General features: G+C 32.1%; 2 protein-coding genes across 5 annotated transcripts in view; one reads left to right on the top strand and one right to left on the bottom strand.

The window, feature by feature from the left end:
• Window positions 1-16518, bottom strand: part of LOC124359795 (C-terminal-binding protein) — a 120119-nt gene that overhangs the window by 91959 nt on the left and 11642 nt on the right. Inside the window, exon 1 of one of the 4 annotated variants that reach the window (XM_046812828.1) lies at window positions 1199-1321. The exons of 2 other annotated variants lie outside the window; for them this stretch is intronic. The gene's annotated coding sequence lies outside the window, so the exon portion shown is untranslated. Of the gene's footprint in view, window positions 1-1198; window positions 1322-16518 lie in introns of those variants that run through there. One more of the 4 variants, XM_046812831.1, reaches the window with a different exon arrangement.
• LOC124359796 (electron transfer flavoprotein regulatory factor 1) overlaps window positions 2650-16518 on the top strand; it is a 52051-nt gene continuing 38182 nt past the window's right edge. Inside the window, exon 1 of the mRNA XM_046812835.1 lies at window positions 2650-2758. The gene's annotated coding sequence lies outside the window, so the exon portion shown is untranslated. The remainder of the gene's footprint in view (window positions 2759-16518) is intronic.

Here is a 16518-nt window from a genome sequence, read left to right as displayed (position 1 = left end):
ATCAAACGACGAACATTGGTAACGTAACAACTAACTGCCGATAAGAATATACAATTTAATAAAAAGATATCACTGTTAACAGACCTCTTGTTTTAATCTTTACAATAATAAAAAAAATTAAAACTAGTCAAATTTATGCAAGATACATCGTATAGTTCAATTAATGAAGTGAAATTTTATGGACACGTTCAATGACGTACACACAGTGAAGAGCTAAATTTTATTAAAACAATTATCTCTATTTCACCCTAAAACATGTCAAAATTGCCATAACAATAAAAATGTAGTTCCATCAAAGAATGTAGTAACGTTAAATGTGGAAACAATAAATAAAACTGTACGTTGTGAATATGGTAACTGCAATAGCCTCATGGGAGCATGCCTATACACCGGCAATCCACACAATCCACGCACTCATGCCATGTCTGCGCTGAAATTCGTCTACTATTCAAATTTCACAGCTCACAATAATTCCTTTCAGTCATGTTTCTATATTTTTTCTTTACCGGGCACCCCTAACCGATTTGAATATTTCAAATTATATAGTGATGAATTTTATTGTAAAAATATAATACACAGATAGTTGACATTTTACACTTTTCCTGAAAACTGTATCAGAAGAAATATTAAAACTGGAATGCAATCCACCTTGTAATTACGCAAAAGTCAACATTTAATATACATCTATAACCCTTTAAATGTCTAATCTCTTAGTATAAGGGCAATATAAAGATATTCCGTCAAAAACAAGAACTATTTATTGAATACCCTTGGGGGCATAATTCAAAAAATTTGGAAATCCTTTCAAGGGTAACCGACCCATTTTTCTACCAATCGGCAGCTTGCAAGCATCCAGCGCTCATGTTTTATTTGCCATGTTACTTACTTATGATTTTGACGCTTCATATATTGCGGTACATTGTATAGTACAATACAAGTTTAAAATAATAGTCTACTTGAATTTCTCCAGTTTAACCGTCCTGCGTTTAAACATTATTACTTTAAAGAATTATATATTACCGACGGTGTTTATATGGCATTGTCTTTAAATTAGAATACACTGTAAATATGGAGACGTAATATCACTTTAAAAATCATCAATAACAATCGAACGAATTGGCACCACACAGAAGGCCACCCTTCTCTGAATATTTCATAAATTGTCCAATTCTGTACAGGTTACAAAGGTAAAACTTGCCTGAGCGCACAACAGTAGTCTGGAGTCGTCTATAATCCTCACAGACCCACCACCAACAATCACTGACACAACACCACAACAGACGCGACACAGATCCACACAAAGGAGCGACGCGAACCGACTGAACCGAGCGAGTGGCGGAGAGTGCGCCCCTCCCCACCCCACCGGAGTTGTCAACTTACACTGACCGTTCGCCATCTTGAATACGGTCCCCACCTCACACTCACGGCTTTTGCTTTCTGCGGTAAGGCTGACTCATCCCGTCCCTACACGCCAATTAATTATCACTTACACTTGACAGACCTATAATAGTAGCATTTTGAATCATTCGAATCGAGGCTTTCGTAACTTTAGTTGATGGACAGGAAATTACTACAGATTTTATTTATGACATTTGCATTCCTCACATACAGTTCGCAATAGAAAAAAGGATGATAAATTAAATCGTATGGAACAGAAGATGGTGCTGAACTACCTTACTGTCAACAATGACTAGTAGTGTTTAGACATATTGTTTAAATTAATTATTCACTTAGTTATAAACATTATTGTACTTTATCTCTGTGAAAGGAATATTTGTCAAGTATTGACGTTAAATGCTATTTAACTAGCGATAAGAAATCAGAAGCAAATATCAAGGCCTAATACGGTGTTCAGTGGAAAGGTGAGATGAGGCGGTGGTCATCCCGTGGTGAGGGACAGCTGCTCCGCTTTCACCGTACAAAAACTAACACTAAACTCTACCTACCGCGCTCGGCCCAAGACAAAGGCTGCAAGTCTGAGTACACTCCTCTCAATCCAGGACGTAATTTATAAAAAGGGGTTTCTTCGTATCGGACAGCAATACAATTTGTAAGGAGAGAGAACATTGACGTTATTAGACTAAGTAAACTCAATATAAACATTACGTGCGCTAATTAAAAGGACCAGACAAATCGGTTAGTCGCAAATTGGCTTTATGTAACCGAGATCTCATGGCTGAATTACGGTACACATTTTAACAGAGGTTTGTAGAAATATAAATATACAATATATAACTATTTATTTGTATATGAAGTATAGAATTCGACGATTTGGTAAAGAAGAACTGTCAGCCGGGAGACATCACTCGATCATCGACGCCACAATCGGCAGCGAACCATTCGACATGTGAGCGAAGTTAAGCTTTCCATATCTGGTTTCTATATGATTAGCAAACCGGTCCCACCTGTCCCGAGACGCGCTACTACCACACACGCACACGCACTACTATCAACTACAGTGTTATACGGCGCTGCTGCATCGAGCTTACCAGATGTGGTGCAACTGGAGATTTTGTGGGGTCGGTATGTGCGTCGCAGTCGCACGCCGTGACCCCGATGCCTTGTACCAACTACAATATTACGCGGCAGCCAACAACTTGGTATGGCTTCCTGTGCGCATGTTTGTGACGACGTACAACCGTCGCAGTAGTCTTTTACTATGTCTGAACAATCAAAGACTTGGTGTGGCTTCAAGTGTCATACAGTATATTAGGGGCTTACGTGGTGCATCTATGACTAGCACCTATACAAATAAAAGGTAATACCGTCTTATTTCTTAACATGCCATTGTACTTAAATTGTAAAATGTGTATTACATTTCTGGGCTTTAGAATTGGTGGCCCGGACTTTTCACCACATGTTTACATGAAAATATCCATCAATAACCAAATTTCATTATAAGCTTTTATTTTTATTTCTCACAACTGAAAAATATGTTTATAATAATAGTTTTCTAATAAAATTTTTGAGATTTAAAATAGAGGCACCTAGTTTTTATCACGTGACGCTTTATATACAACATCGTATGTTGTTAAATTAAATAAGAATATTATTCTATTCCAACAATGGATACCAAATGAATACAAGATGATTCTGAATTGATATTGCGTAATTGTATTGTGAACACAACAAAAAAATTATTGTAATACTTTCGCCATAAAATAGCGAGTGTGGGCCAGAACCGAGTGCGGAGTGTGGGCAGCCAGCCATAACGCTTTGACAAAGCAATGGATGCAATGAAACCGTACAAGATTACAAGAGAGGTCGAGACGAACGAGAAGGTTGGGAGGGGGGTTGGGGGAGCGTCACACGGCCCGCCGCCGTAACACACGCGCACGCACGCACCTTATCTTGCTGGCCTTCCCGGCTTTCTCTCTGTTGCCGCCAAACTCATCCATTGCCGTTGTTGTACTAGCCGTGCTGCGAGCGTATCCCGCTCAATCACCGGCTTCGGACATTCCCTCGTGTATTAGCCGGTCCGAAAACATAGTCAGTCGCTACGCCGCGCCGTCCTTCACTCACGATTATAATCGGTCCGTCCCGGTCGTAATCGATATAAATGGCGATGGACAGCTAAGTTGTATTTCAGTAAACATCTTGATGTACTCGGAATGGGATTGTTATCATATGAACTGATTCTTCTTTATTTATAAGTTGGTTTCGCTCACTGAAATGTTACGACATAACATACACGTCACGTTGTGTACTTTTCATGGAAGACTAATATTCAGTTCTATCCGCATGCTGAATACCCTTAGTAACGACTGTCCATGTAGTCTGCACACGTAATAGGTAGTATTGCACACACACCTATATATCGTGTCACCTTCACTGCTACCAGTGTGAGAGTGATTGCCCAAGGCTAGGGTCGCTAAGGCCAGATAACGCGCCGTGTAACAGAGGAAGGGGGGATATGGGTCAAACCGAGGAAAGCGAGAGACAATGGCTGATAAGCGTGTTGTGCAAGTGGCGCGGAGTGGAGTGGCGCGACGGTGTCCAAAACAGCTGCAGGTCATTACGAAACGACAGCGGCTCTGTGCACAATGGCCGGGGCTGGACACGACACTCCTGCCGCTGTAGGAAGTGGTGGTGAAACTCTGCCCGACCATCTCCATTACTGCATCTTGTCACGGCGTTTGTGTTTGTGCTAATAGTATCACGTTGTTTTTCACAAAGTCAGTAGAATTATAATTCATTTTCAAGAAACTTCCTTGATGGCCTTTCTCGGTGGACAAGACTAAAACCTGATTGTGTGACTGTCCAATGATCTTCTTAGAAACAGTAAAATGCACTGAAGAAAGAATGTCCAGTCAGGTAGTTTCTGATGACAAGACCAGTCCCTATTCTTCAACATATTTGAGTAACGAACTTTGGGAATTAACCAATCTCTCTAAAAAGGTCATAATCAAACTGAGCTCTCTTTAACATTAATGTTGGCTGTTTTAAATAAGCTAACACTCTCAGATTAAACTATACTATCAACCTGAAAACAGGTGGGGAGTGCATCTTACAAAATGTAATTACAAGGATAACCCTCATCTATCCCACACCCCACCACGAGAATGACATTCCACTTCAATGCACTTCAACGATGGGGTTTCTGAACTATTCTGCAATGACAAGCACAGATCAGCTTCAGTACTAGTCCTAGTAGACGATATTTCAGATGTCACATAGCATTGAAACTTTATTCTTGGGCAGTTTAGATAATGTACTGTGCAGTTCATTTCTGGAATGTCTTAAATAGCTATGTGATTTCGATAAACAAAGCAATCAACTACAAAACTGCATTTGACCACATTATCAATCAAATCCAATGTCTTCATCAAGTTAGTATAAAAACATTATTAATGTAATGAAAATTGTTTAGAGCTATTTATAAAAATCGAAGTCAAGTCATTAATACATAATTTTATTAAAAAGGAAATGTTTAACATTTATAAACAATTCAAAAAAATTAATATTTTGAACTTGGAATGTTCGATATAACTGAGAAAGTTTAACTAACCTTGTATTTTTGACAGATAAGTTCATTTTGCATCAAATTTGTGTATTTGAACACTACTCAATAATTTGTAATAGAATGGGTATACTAGAGTGTACAAATTAACCCTAGTTCTGTAACTTATACAATGGTGTAAACAATGCAAATATTCGTTAGAAAACCATACTTTTCCTACCATATAAGATTTAGATCTACTATTAAGAGTCAAAAATAGATGTTATAGTATTTATGATTTGACCAAATTAATTTTTTACCATACTTTTTCTCTTAAAAATTATAAACAATTTGATACTTATTTCTGTTAACCTTTCTTTTTAATGAAGTTAGTTGGTTATATGGATAAATGCTCAAATTATGTTAACTTCTAATTTTAAATAATAGTTTACTTGTAATAATCGGTTTATTTCAAACAAAGATTTATTCATTTGAGTTTTATTAGTTCTAATCATAATACATGATTCTTGACACATTAACTAAGGAAAACTCCACTACATTCAAATAACATTTATTAAACAAACACTATAAGTAGTGTTATTAAAATTAGCTATTAGGGAAAACATTAAAACTCAGGTGAGCCAGGCAGTAATAGCAGAAGCATTCCTCTGAAAATATTGTGCTGTTCTTCCCCATTGGCCCATTAGTTGATATTATATTTTCCTCTCTATTTCTCCTCTATATAACTGAATAAACTGTTACACAAGTGATCACATAAGATCTTTCAAACTCCAGTCATGTAGAGATCAAATAAATAATGTTGACATGATTCACCAATAATACTGGTTGGATTCAATTGGAAGCAGGATAACCACTCAGGCACAAATGCTGTCAATTGTCAATGACATAAAAAAACAAATCACTGAAATTTATGAGCACTGCGCAACCACTACATTATAATAATGTTTTAGATATGATTCACCAATAATGAATGATATTTGGATTCAATTGGAAGTAGATAGAAAACCACTCAAGAGACAAATGCTGTTCATTCTCAATGACATAAAAAAATCAAATCACTGAATTTATGAGCACTGTGCAACCACTACATTATAATAATGTTTTAGATATGATTCACCAATAATGAATGATATTTGGATTCAATTGGAAGTAGATGGAAAACCACTCAAGAGACAAATGCTGTTCATTCTCAATGACATAAAAAAATCAAATCACTGAATTTATGAGCACTGCACAACCAATGCATTATAATAATGTTGCTTAGTTTTCAATTTACCAACCACAAATAATTCCTTATAAATAATGAATTCGTAAATCATATTTAAAACGCCACTAAAGTGATTTAATAACTTTTGTATTACAACAATTTTAATAGATATTTGAATAAAACATGCAATAAAACTTGAACATTCTGAATCAACCCGCTTTGAAATCTGCACTGTTGTAGAAGATATCAAAGGTGTGAGAGGGGTTAAAGTTGAACACAAGACAGCTTAACGTAAAGTAACTAATGCAATAAAGCAGGTTTGAATACATACATACGACAGCAAAGTTGGGACTCAGGATTTGGCGGACTACTAAGGGAGGAAGTTTGCCAAGCACAGCAACTCCCGAGGTACATAACACTGCATTAATTAGCACAAGTTCAGTGCCACCACAACCTGCCTGCTGCCTGTCTGTGCCTGCCCTCACCCGCCTCAGTTACGACAAGATTCAACTTGACAGACCACGATGAACACCCAAACTGCGACAAACAATCTACCCAAAACTTGCTATTGTATAATACTTCCCCTTCCCTATTAAACTGTAAAACTTCAACAATAAAAGGAAACTTCAAATAAAGCTATATTTTACAATGACAACAGAAAAAAAATGTATCAAGTCAGTAGATGTATCACATAGAAGATATAATGAACACAACACTCTTTGTAACTACAGACATTCAGAACGCTTGGCTTCATAAAAGAAAGCGTGAAAAAGTTGCCTTGATAATGACAATAAATCAATTATAAACTATAATTTACAAGATGTGCAATGACTGAGAAGTTGGCTGCTTGAGAACTCTCCTAAACAAGAACATTTCCCTGGCCCCGGTTAAGTATCTAAAAATCAAATTTGTCCAATATTTAGTGGTATTTCATTACAGCAATGAGAATTGTAAATATAATAAATAGATGTGAGAATTATTACAACATTGAAACACACATGACATTATTGAAAATTACTACAACAAATATTTTTAGCTGTTTGAAACTGTACAAGAATACACTTATAAAATTAACATTCAAGCTTTGGAAGCACTTGGGATTGAGCTCTATAGATAGATGTATTTAAAATTGACTAGAGTCCAAGAAATTTCAATCACCAAATATGTATAGAACATACTAGAATCGATACCTAAGAAGGTTACCATAAAAAATCAAGTAATCTTTGAATAAATTTATAATAACCTTCACCTAAAAGTGTATCTCACAAATTATCCCATTTGTATGTTTCCAACCAACCTGACACAAATATTTTACTGACATAAAAAACAATAATAAAAATTGTTGTGAGGTTGAACTGAGAGAAATGTTTACAATCATAAAGTAAAAAGAGAAATGTAGAAAATTTTTTCTAAGCTGTATTAACTTGCATAAACATTTGATATGTACTGATCTTATGTCTGATATGTACCTAACTTATACATTGGTTTTTAAACCAGTTTGAAATTAAATGTGCTATATATGTAATTTTTACTGGTCTTATAAAAAGTATAATCAAACTTGGTTCGAGGAACAACATTTCAAATCAAGTACACTACTAAAGCTGCTTTATATTCTAAGGGTTTTTCTTTGAAGAGGTAATAACTTTTCCCTTTGAGTTCAATCTATGATTTAGATATAGGTTTATACACATATAACCTAACACAGTATTCTACTATTTTAAATAATTTATTATTGATAATTTTTCCAAAATAATTGTGATATAATACAAACATTTGACAATATGTTTGAACAGTCGATAAATAAATATATCACTGTCAATGAACTACTCAAAAACTATAATCACACCCTTTAAGATGATTTATTCCAGTTAGTTGTACATGACCATGTTGGTAAAGACAGATGTTAATGTAAGTTTAATTGCAGATATTCATTTAAAGACATATGTTAGCAATATTTTTAATGCAATAATTGAGTTGAAGCCAAGAATTTATATTTTTCAGCTTAGTTCTCGTTTTAGGTTCATAGACGTGTAATGAAACATACTTTTATTTCTCTTAATATAAATTAATTAGCCTTACTTTAATTTTAAAGGTTATACAACATAAGTGAATATAAACCATAGTGTTTGGAAGTTGTGACTGTAAGTAATGACAAGGAAATAGAAAATAAAATAAAAGAGAATTGCGTGCCCTGGACAGTGATGTATGGTCAGGGTGTGATAAGGGGGGCAGAGTATCAGCTTAGTCAGCGCCAGCACGGTGCAGGTTGTCAGCAGAAAGTGTTCAGTTCCGATAAGCTGTACAGATGCTGCTGACTGGCGCTGAGCGAGCACATTGGCTTCTCTGAATGCTTACTGTACCATTGGCTTCTCTGTACTTCACTCTTGGCTGTGACCACAGCCCAACTTAAACCATTATTGTTCTATGGTATTATCTATTGTTGAGTAGCTGTGCCATTTATTATCTCTTCTACATAACGTAAGAACAACACTTGCTGAAAACCCAATTCAAACAATTATAAATATAGTTAGGTAGATTCCTATTGAGTATTTGTTAAAATAACCAATTGTAATTTATTATCTAGAGTATAAGATATAGTAACAGTAAACAGCCAACAAACACACTGTCTGTGAAAAATATTGTTTCAATCAGTTTGGAAATATCAAATAAAATTTTAACAAACATTTTGTTAGCTTCCACAAAATAAGTATTTAGGTACCAAAACGATAATAAAAAACTGATCATAACATTGTAACAGTATATAAAATTGTGAAAAAAAATATACTATCAAGCACTTAACCGGTTATTAATTGTGATCCATTTGTTAATATGTAATGAGTAAATAGTAAGTAAAAGTCATACCCAAATGATTTAAAATGGTCAAAAAGGTCAGGCTTCATTTAAAAATAAGAACTTACATAAAAATACAATGTGTCTATTTGTTAAACTGGTTATTAGCTGAGCGTAAGTGAAAGCACTCACTCATAAGGCTAGCTAATATTTTTATATTGGTTTAATATAGGTAATTATGATTGCAATGACAAAATTGCACAATAAATTTGTACACAAACCAAGTACAATCGTATGACATTTCAACATGTGACTTTTATTTATAGAGTAAAATGAAAATCGAGTGGAAAGTACATAGTCAAATTTGGTGTCAAGAACTGATTCAGCACACTCTTGTGCTGTAGTAAGCTCTCTAGCTCACAAGAAATTTTATTATTTAACACTCTGTTATGGAACTCTAACTCAATAAACAAAAAAGAATGTATCATGTGGACAAGATACATCGATAAAGACCATCTGCAGACTTTAAATATTGCATGAAAATTAATTTCTACACAGACAAGAATTCTATGACAGTGCATGTCTAATACACTACAATTTGGCTGAGTGTCTTTAAAGCCAATTACTTAGTAGGCTGAAAAAGTTTATTTTTAAACTGTAAAAATGTTCTTTTTTGTATGATGTCTGTCTGATTATCAGACCACAGATCTCGAGAATAAAATGAGTTATAAGGCTTCAAATTTTGCATGCAACCTACAATAAACAAACCCACTATAAACTAGTGGTGGGCATACTCCTACCCTGTTTTAAATATTTTTCAAATTTTACTTGCAATCAATAATTTTGTTATATAAAGCTAAACTGAAGAATCCTTGATTATGAATTATTGCTGAAGATGTTTTAAAATACTAGTTAAAGCAGTTTTGAACTAAAAGAGCACAAGTTCTCTCTATGACCGGAATATTGAAAACCTTAACTGATTATAAACATTAAAGGAAAATGTCTTGAGTCAAATTCATTACATACAATCACAAGAACTTATTACAAAATCATAAGAGGAAAACCATACTCCATTATTGTTATACATTACAACGGAGAACTCTTTGGCACAAACAGAATCCTCTAAAGAATATTTTATTTTATTTAAAAATTATAGCAGAACAAAAAAGTTAGATTATCTTCCTCAGCTAAACTTGTGATAAAGGACGTAGAATTTCAACACTGGCAGTAAATCAAAATAAAAAGTTGAGCGAGAGTTGAAACTCAACGACAACAAACTTTGACATAACTTAAAGGCAAAGTCAGTTAACTAAGTGCAGAAACACTCAAAGTTGCGGAGCCATCAAAAAGTTACTTTCTCCTCTCCCCCAGTGCTACCAACTGTAGGCACACTGTTACTATTCCTCCCCTCACTTCTACCTGATTAACTTTACATTAACAACAGTTTTGTTTCTAATATCTAACTTTTCACACTTGGGATATTAGTGACAGTTTATTACTTTCTTTGGCATATATAAATAGCTCAAAATTACATTTGTCTTTGACTTTTAAATTTGTATTAGAAACACAAAGTTGGGCAGTTAGATAATATACTATATATGAAATTTTATTAGTTTTTATAGCCTCTCATAGTATTATGAGAAATTTATTTTTAATATTGAATGGACCAGCAACTGGGGTTAAACTGTATCTGAACAAAAAAGGAAAAGGTTATTTTTTTTAACAATATCAAAATGTATTTATAGTTTTTTAAGAGTAATAAAATATGTGTCCATACTATACACAATATAAAAAGAGAACAGAACAAAGAAAATTTGTTAGATTGTTGATTTACAATTGCTTTACATAATATGGCTTGCCACTTTATTAATACAATTTTGAAAATGTCCAGGACGCTCCTCAGAGGACTTCAAAAAATATTTTTGTTATTAAAACCTCATTGCAACACTTATATCTGTAATTAATTCAAGTTAAGGAGCCACTTATCTGTAATTAATTCAAGTTAAGGAGCCACTTATTTCTTCTTACAGAGCATATGCACAAAATCTTCTTTATAAATTGATAAATACATTTGTATGTCTTACTAATGATTACTTATTACTGATGTCAAAAAGTCAACATTTTTATGAGGTTTTTTTAACATTTGTTGTACTTTAAACACAATTAATTTATAACATATCTAGCTCCATTCATTGATGTATGAATAAAATAGCAATAAACTGAGCTATAGCTATTAATTTTATATTTATGGATTTGATCAAACCAGACATTGAAAAGTGAATATTGTTATAAAATATACTCTAATAAGTGAGTATTTAACCTGAGAATACTTGGAGAAATTAACATTTTTTTAAACAGTTTTTGTGGGAAAGATTGTTTGAGACACATTAATTTTTACTGAATTAAATTTAATACATTCTTGGTCAAATTTATTTTGTACAATATAATTGTAATTAATTATGAAGGTGTAATGAATGCTAGCTCAATAGTATGACTTATCTTGACTTTTAAATTGATTAAATGTTTTGTACAAACAAGATACATCAGTTTATGAATTGTAACTAAATTATAAACTTTAGCTTGAATATTTAAATCAGTTTTTGTACTAATTAATTTTGTATATTTGTTACAAACTAAGTATTTAAAAACTAACTTCGAAGTTCAATTATACAACAATATTGATAGTAATTAAATAAAATGTAAAAGCTGAGCTACAATATTGCACCCATATGAGTGCAAAGTACCTACTAAGCTAAGCTTGTGTTGTGACTTATCACCTCTATAGTTAGCTGAAACCAAGGCACACTAAGATGGTTATCGACCTTCCAACTTGTCCAATTTACCCTCGCCCTACCCTCACCCTCTCCCCTGGAGACTCCACTGTCCCAGTCTTTCATATCTTGCCCATCTCTAATTGCTTCTGCTTCGATTGTTTACAACTACTCCAATCTTACACTAATTGGATAGAAACATAATTTTTCTTTGAATTTCTAAACTAAGTTCAGTTTTCACATTTACAAATTATTGATATTTGTACTGCAACTAATATTAAAGGAGATACACTTATTTTAAACTGTAAATGAATATTAACAACTCAAGAGAATAAGATACAACTCCACTCTTTCATTTATTTTTGATTACCGATTACAATAAGGTTACTGTAAGAAATTGTGATTTTTTTACAAACTATTCCACGCTACTTTAAATAAAGTATAACATCAAATAATTAATAATTTTTTAAGTAACATTATTTTTTAGAAAACATGTATTTTTTCATAATTTGTTCCACAGAAAGTTTACTTACAAATTATTGCCACTTATTTTTTATTTACTTATATCCAGAAACTGATACTGAACCATGATTATAGTTACATAAAAATTATACTAATGTAGTTGATACGCTTGGCAGATAACTTAGATCTATCATTTAAAACTAACCGTAATATATTTATTGAAATATAAATAAGGTCCTATGAACCTAATTCAAACAATTTTTGTATGCTTAATATACTATCATTAATTGGTTTTGTTTTGATTTTTGTTCTCAAGATTAAGGAATTATTACTACTTTGGAGATAACCTTTTAGTAAAACTTAATTGTATAAATTATGAAACTGTTATCCTAATAATATTATAAATGTGAAAGTCCCTTTGTTTGTTGGGATGAATAATATAGGCCTGTTCTAATTTTGAAAATCCCTCCAGGCTACACTCCACTGGTCTTTAAAGTAACGAACAATCCCATCTTTGCCTTATAAAGTTGTGTAATATTAATTGAATGAATTGTAATATTAGTTGTGTAATATTAATTGAATTGTGTCAAATGTAATCAAATAAACTGTTCTGTGTAAACATTATTTATAATTTTCAATTTGTTGACATTTATAGCGAGTAAATTTTGTAATAAGTAACCATAATTTTCAACGCTGTTGTATATTTCACCGATTAGGTAGATACTATTCTACTTTAGAAAATGTCCCAAAATATAAGAAAGTCAGAATTTGACTCCATAGACTCCCTTTGAAGCAGTTGACAAGAATTATGCTAGATGCGATTTCACTGTACTATTTTTTGTAACTAATGTATAAATCCCAGCTCTAAATGTTCTAAAATATATATATATATATATATATATATATATATATATATATATATATATATATATATATATATATGTTTAAAAACAAATGATAAGTTTAAAGACTGATATAAAACCCTTCTTAGTTCTCTTTTGGATAATGTAGGCTTCTCTGATCTGTATTATATATTTCCTTGATAAAGAAACAGAACAAAATCAACTATGGAACAAAACATACCAAGAACGAAGTAAAATAACAAAGCCCATAATTATCAACTATTAAGTATTTTCTTGATCGTGTCAATAAGGCAAATTCAAAATTGGCGTTGGAAATATAATTCACTTAAACCAGCAATGTCTATCTACTATATTGCATGCAAAGCAGCAGGTAACTGCTAGCAGTGCAGATAGAAGAGACAATGTAGTCTAACTTTTACTATACAATTAAAGACTGTTATGAAACCTATCTAAGTTGTCTTTTGACAGAAGTGGGTGGGTGGGTGTGGGTGTGGGTGTGGGTGTGTGTGTGTGTGTGTGTGTGTGTGTGTGTGTGTGTGTGTTCTTGATCGGGAAAGAGGCAAAATCAGCTTAGGAACAACAAATACTAAGACCCCGAGTAATTTAAATAACCATAAAAATACACTTTTTAACAAATTGTCTTGCTTGTGCAAAGAAGGTAAACTCAACACTGGCATAAAAAATATAATTCACCTGAATCAGGACTCAAAACAGGTACAAAACCTGTGAAATTGCGTGCAGAGCCGTGGGTAACCGCTAATTATATATTTATTTGTAATTACAATTTCTGATTCTAATTATTTTAACATGTTATGCTAGGAAAAGTTAGACAACGCAGGAGAAAGTAAAAGGAGGGTAACTGTACTCATAGTTAACTGCACTAAAAAGATTTATTTTACCTCCACTACATTAAAAAGATTTATGATCTTTTACAAGTACATATGGAATATTGCTTTATTGGCCACAATAGATGGCAAAATAGGTATTAATTTATTTCTCAAATTTATAATCAAGAATAGAAAAAAACAAATTAAAGGATTCGTCACAATGAAGCCCAATTTACATTTGAAAAATTACATCCCAACATGGATTCTAGATGGCATTGGAAAGTTTAAATTATATTAAAATACAATATTTATTAGAATCCAACAATTATTGGCTGTCATTATCTAAGAAATGTTCAAAACAAGAAGAGATGAGAGATATTTAAAACTTGCCTTGCATAAAACAAATTAAGTATTAAAGTATGTTTTGAATTGGTACCATTGTACCATTCAAATATATATTATTCTTACTCTAAATGTTCCCAAAATATAGCAAAATATATAGAATTATATGCAATACAAAACAATAAATAAATTAACAAGAAACTTCTATTAAAAAAAAATTATTTTTGAAAAGTAATGGAACGTACCTAAATTTATTACTATGGGTATAATCATTTTCAAAAATATACTAAATGATTTCAAAAAAAAACCAAAATTTAGAGAATTATGTGCATTTTAAAATAATACATAAATTAATTATCATTACCTGGTATCCTGCAAATGTAGACTCATAAGTCCACAGGCCTAAAGTGGTGAGAGCGACAGGTTCCGAAAAATCAAATCTTTCTTATGTGAATTTTGACATGGCCATATATTATTAATTATATTAATTTCATAATAAATACATATAAACTTTTTGAACTGTTACTATTACTATTTACTCATTTTGAACCTTTGCTGAAATATTGGCTTAGTTTGAGGTTCCAGAAAGCATAAAGGGAAACTAGATGTCACTGTGAAGGCTTAGGTTGTCTGAGTCTGATAGTTCAATAAGTTCTCTAATGTCATATGACCTATTAGCAAAGTTTTCGGAAATTATATAAATGAGATCCTAAAACAAAGCTATAACAAGCTATAACCCAACACAATAAACCATAACCATGATATATTATTAATTTTCAAAATGAAAAGGTGAAGATGATCTTTCTGACAATTTTATGATGTCACTGTTGCCAAAACAGCAAAATAAATTTCATCATTGAAATTAGCAATGCTTTCTGTTTAAATGGTATATAAATAGTGGTGGTAGTGTTGATTTATGTACAATATGAACTGTCATAACATGTGCGTGTAGGATAGACATTATAATGTTGATTGCCAGTTCTAGGGTTAAATAAATAGTAACTATCACAAGTAAAATAATAAAAAAAGATTAAAAAACAAGCATAAAACATTTGGAAATAACCTTTGTACTTCGATGTAACACAGCATATGTACAAAAGAAGCAAAATGAGTTATATCATGCAGTAGCTCAAGTCATGTACTGAACTTAGTATAAAATAGATCTGAAATAGAAATCACAATTTCTAGATGTGGATGTTAGGATAACTTAATATAGAATAGATCTGAAATAGAAATCACAATTTCTAGACGTGGATGTTAGGATAACATTACCTTTGATAATAAAGTATGACAATTTTAATATACACCAATCAAGAATAAAATCCATTGGAAAAATGTTACATAACAATTTCAAGGTACAGAAAATAATCTCCTCATTAATCCAACAAAATAGTCTAAAAGACAGTTTAACAAACACCACACACTTTGGTACAAAACATAAATGCTGAAAACAAGAAAAAAATGGACAAAAGAGGATGGGAAATAATGGAAAGAGATGGAGGACGTAAAGAATAACTTTTTGATGGAGCTATAACTTTTAATGCTTCTGCACTAAGTTAACAGACTTTTATACATTTTGAACTTTAAATTGAAGTTTGTTACTGCTTCAGCTAAGTTTAGTTTGACTTCTTGTTTTGATTTACTTCCAATGTGAAAAGTGCTGAAATGTTTTTCACCCATTACAAAATCTTTCAGAAACCAAGGAATTATTTGTTATTACTTTTCATATAAAAAATATAGTACAAGATAACAGTCAATTTCAAAGCACATTAAGACGCCTATTTAAGATTTAATAGTTCTTGAATGTTTAACAAGGATATGACATTTATCCTAACTGTAATTTTCAGCTTTATGCAGATGTCATAAGAGCTCTACTATTCAAGTGTTAGTACCTGTGAGTGGATCATCTTACAATTTTAAACACATATGATTCACATTAATTCGTAACTAACCTTAGGTGCATAAATATAGTAGTGTACAATTTTCTATAAGTACATTTATGTCTTCTTGTAATCTATTTTTATTTTATAATTATAAGGTACTTGTATATATTTAATTGATAATAACATTTCTTCTGGATTAAATCTTCCTGCTGATTGGGAAAAGAAACAGTAATGTTACTTTGATGCAATTAGATTAAATTGGCTGTAAATTTTGCTGATAAGAGAATACACACCCTGAAACATTGTAAATTTTACATTTGTCATCAATATTGACTTATCGTGTTTATTGACAAAAACTTGTTCAAAAAACTTACGAAAAGAGTACTTTTGTTTTTTTTATGCTCCAAGTAGAA

Source organism: Homalodisca vitripennis, chromosome 4, assembly GCF_021130785.1.
Source record: "Homalodisca vitripennis isolate AUS2020 chromosome 4, UT_GWSS_2.1, whole genome shotgun sequence".
Classification (NCBI taxonomy): Eukaryota; Metazoa; Arthropoda; class Insecta; order Hemiptera; family Cicadellidae; genus Homalodisca; species Homalodisca vitripennis.
Note: the sequence above shows the minus strand (reverse complement) of the source record. Positions and strands in the feature narration are given on the sequence as shown.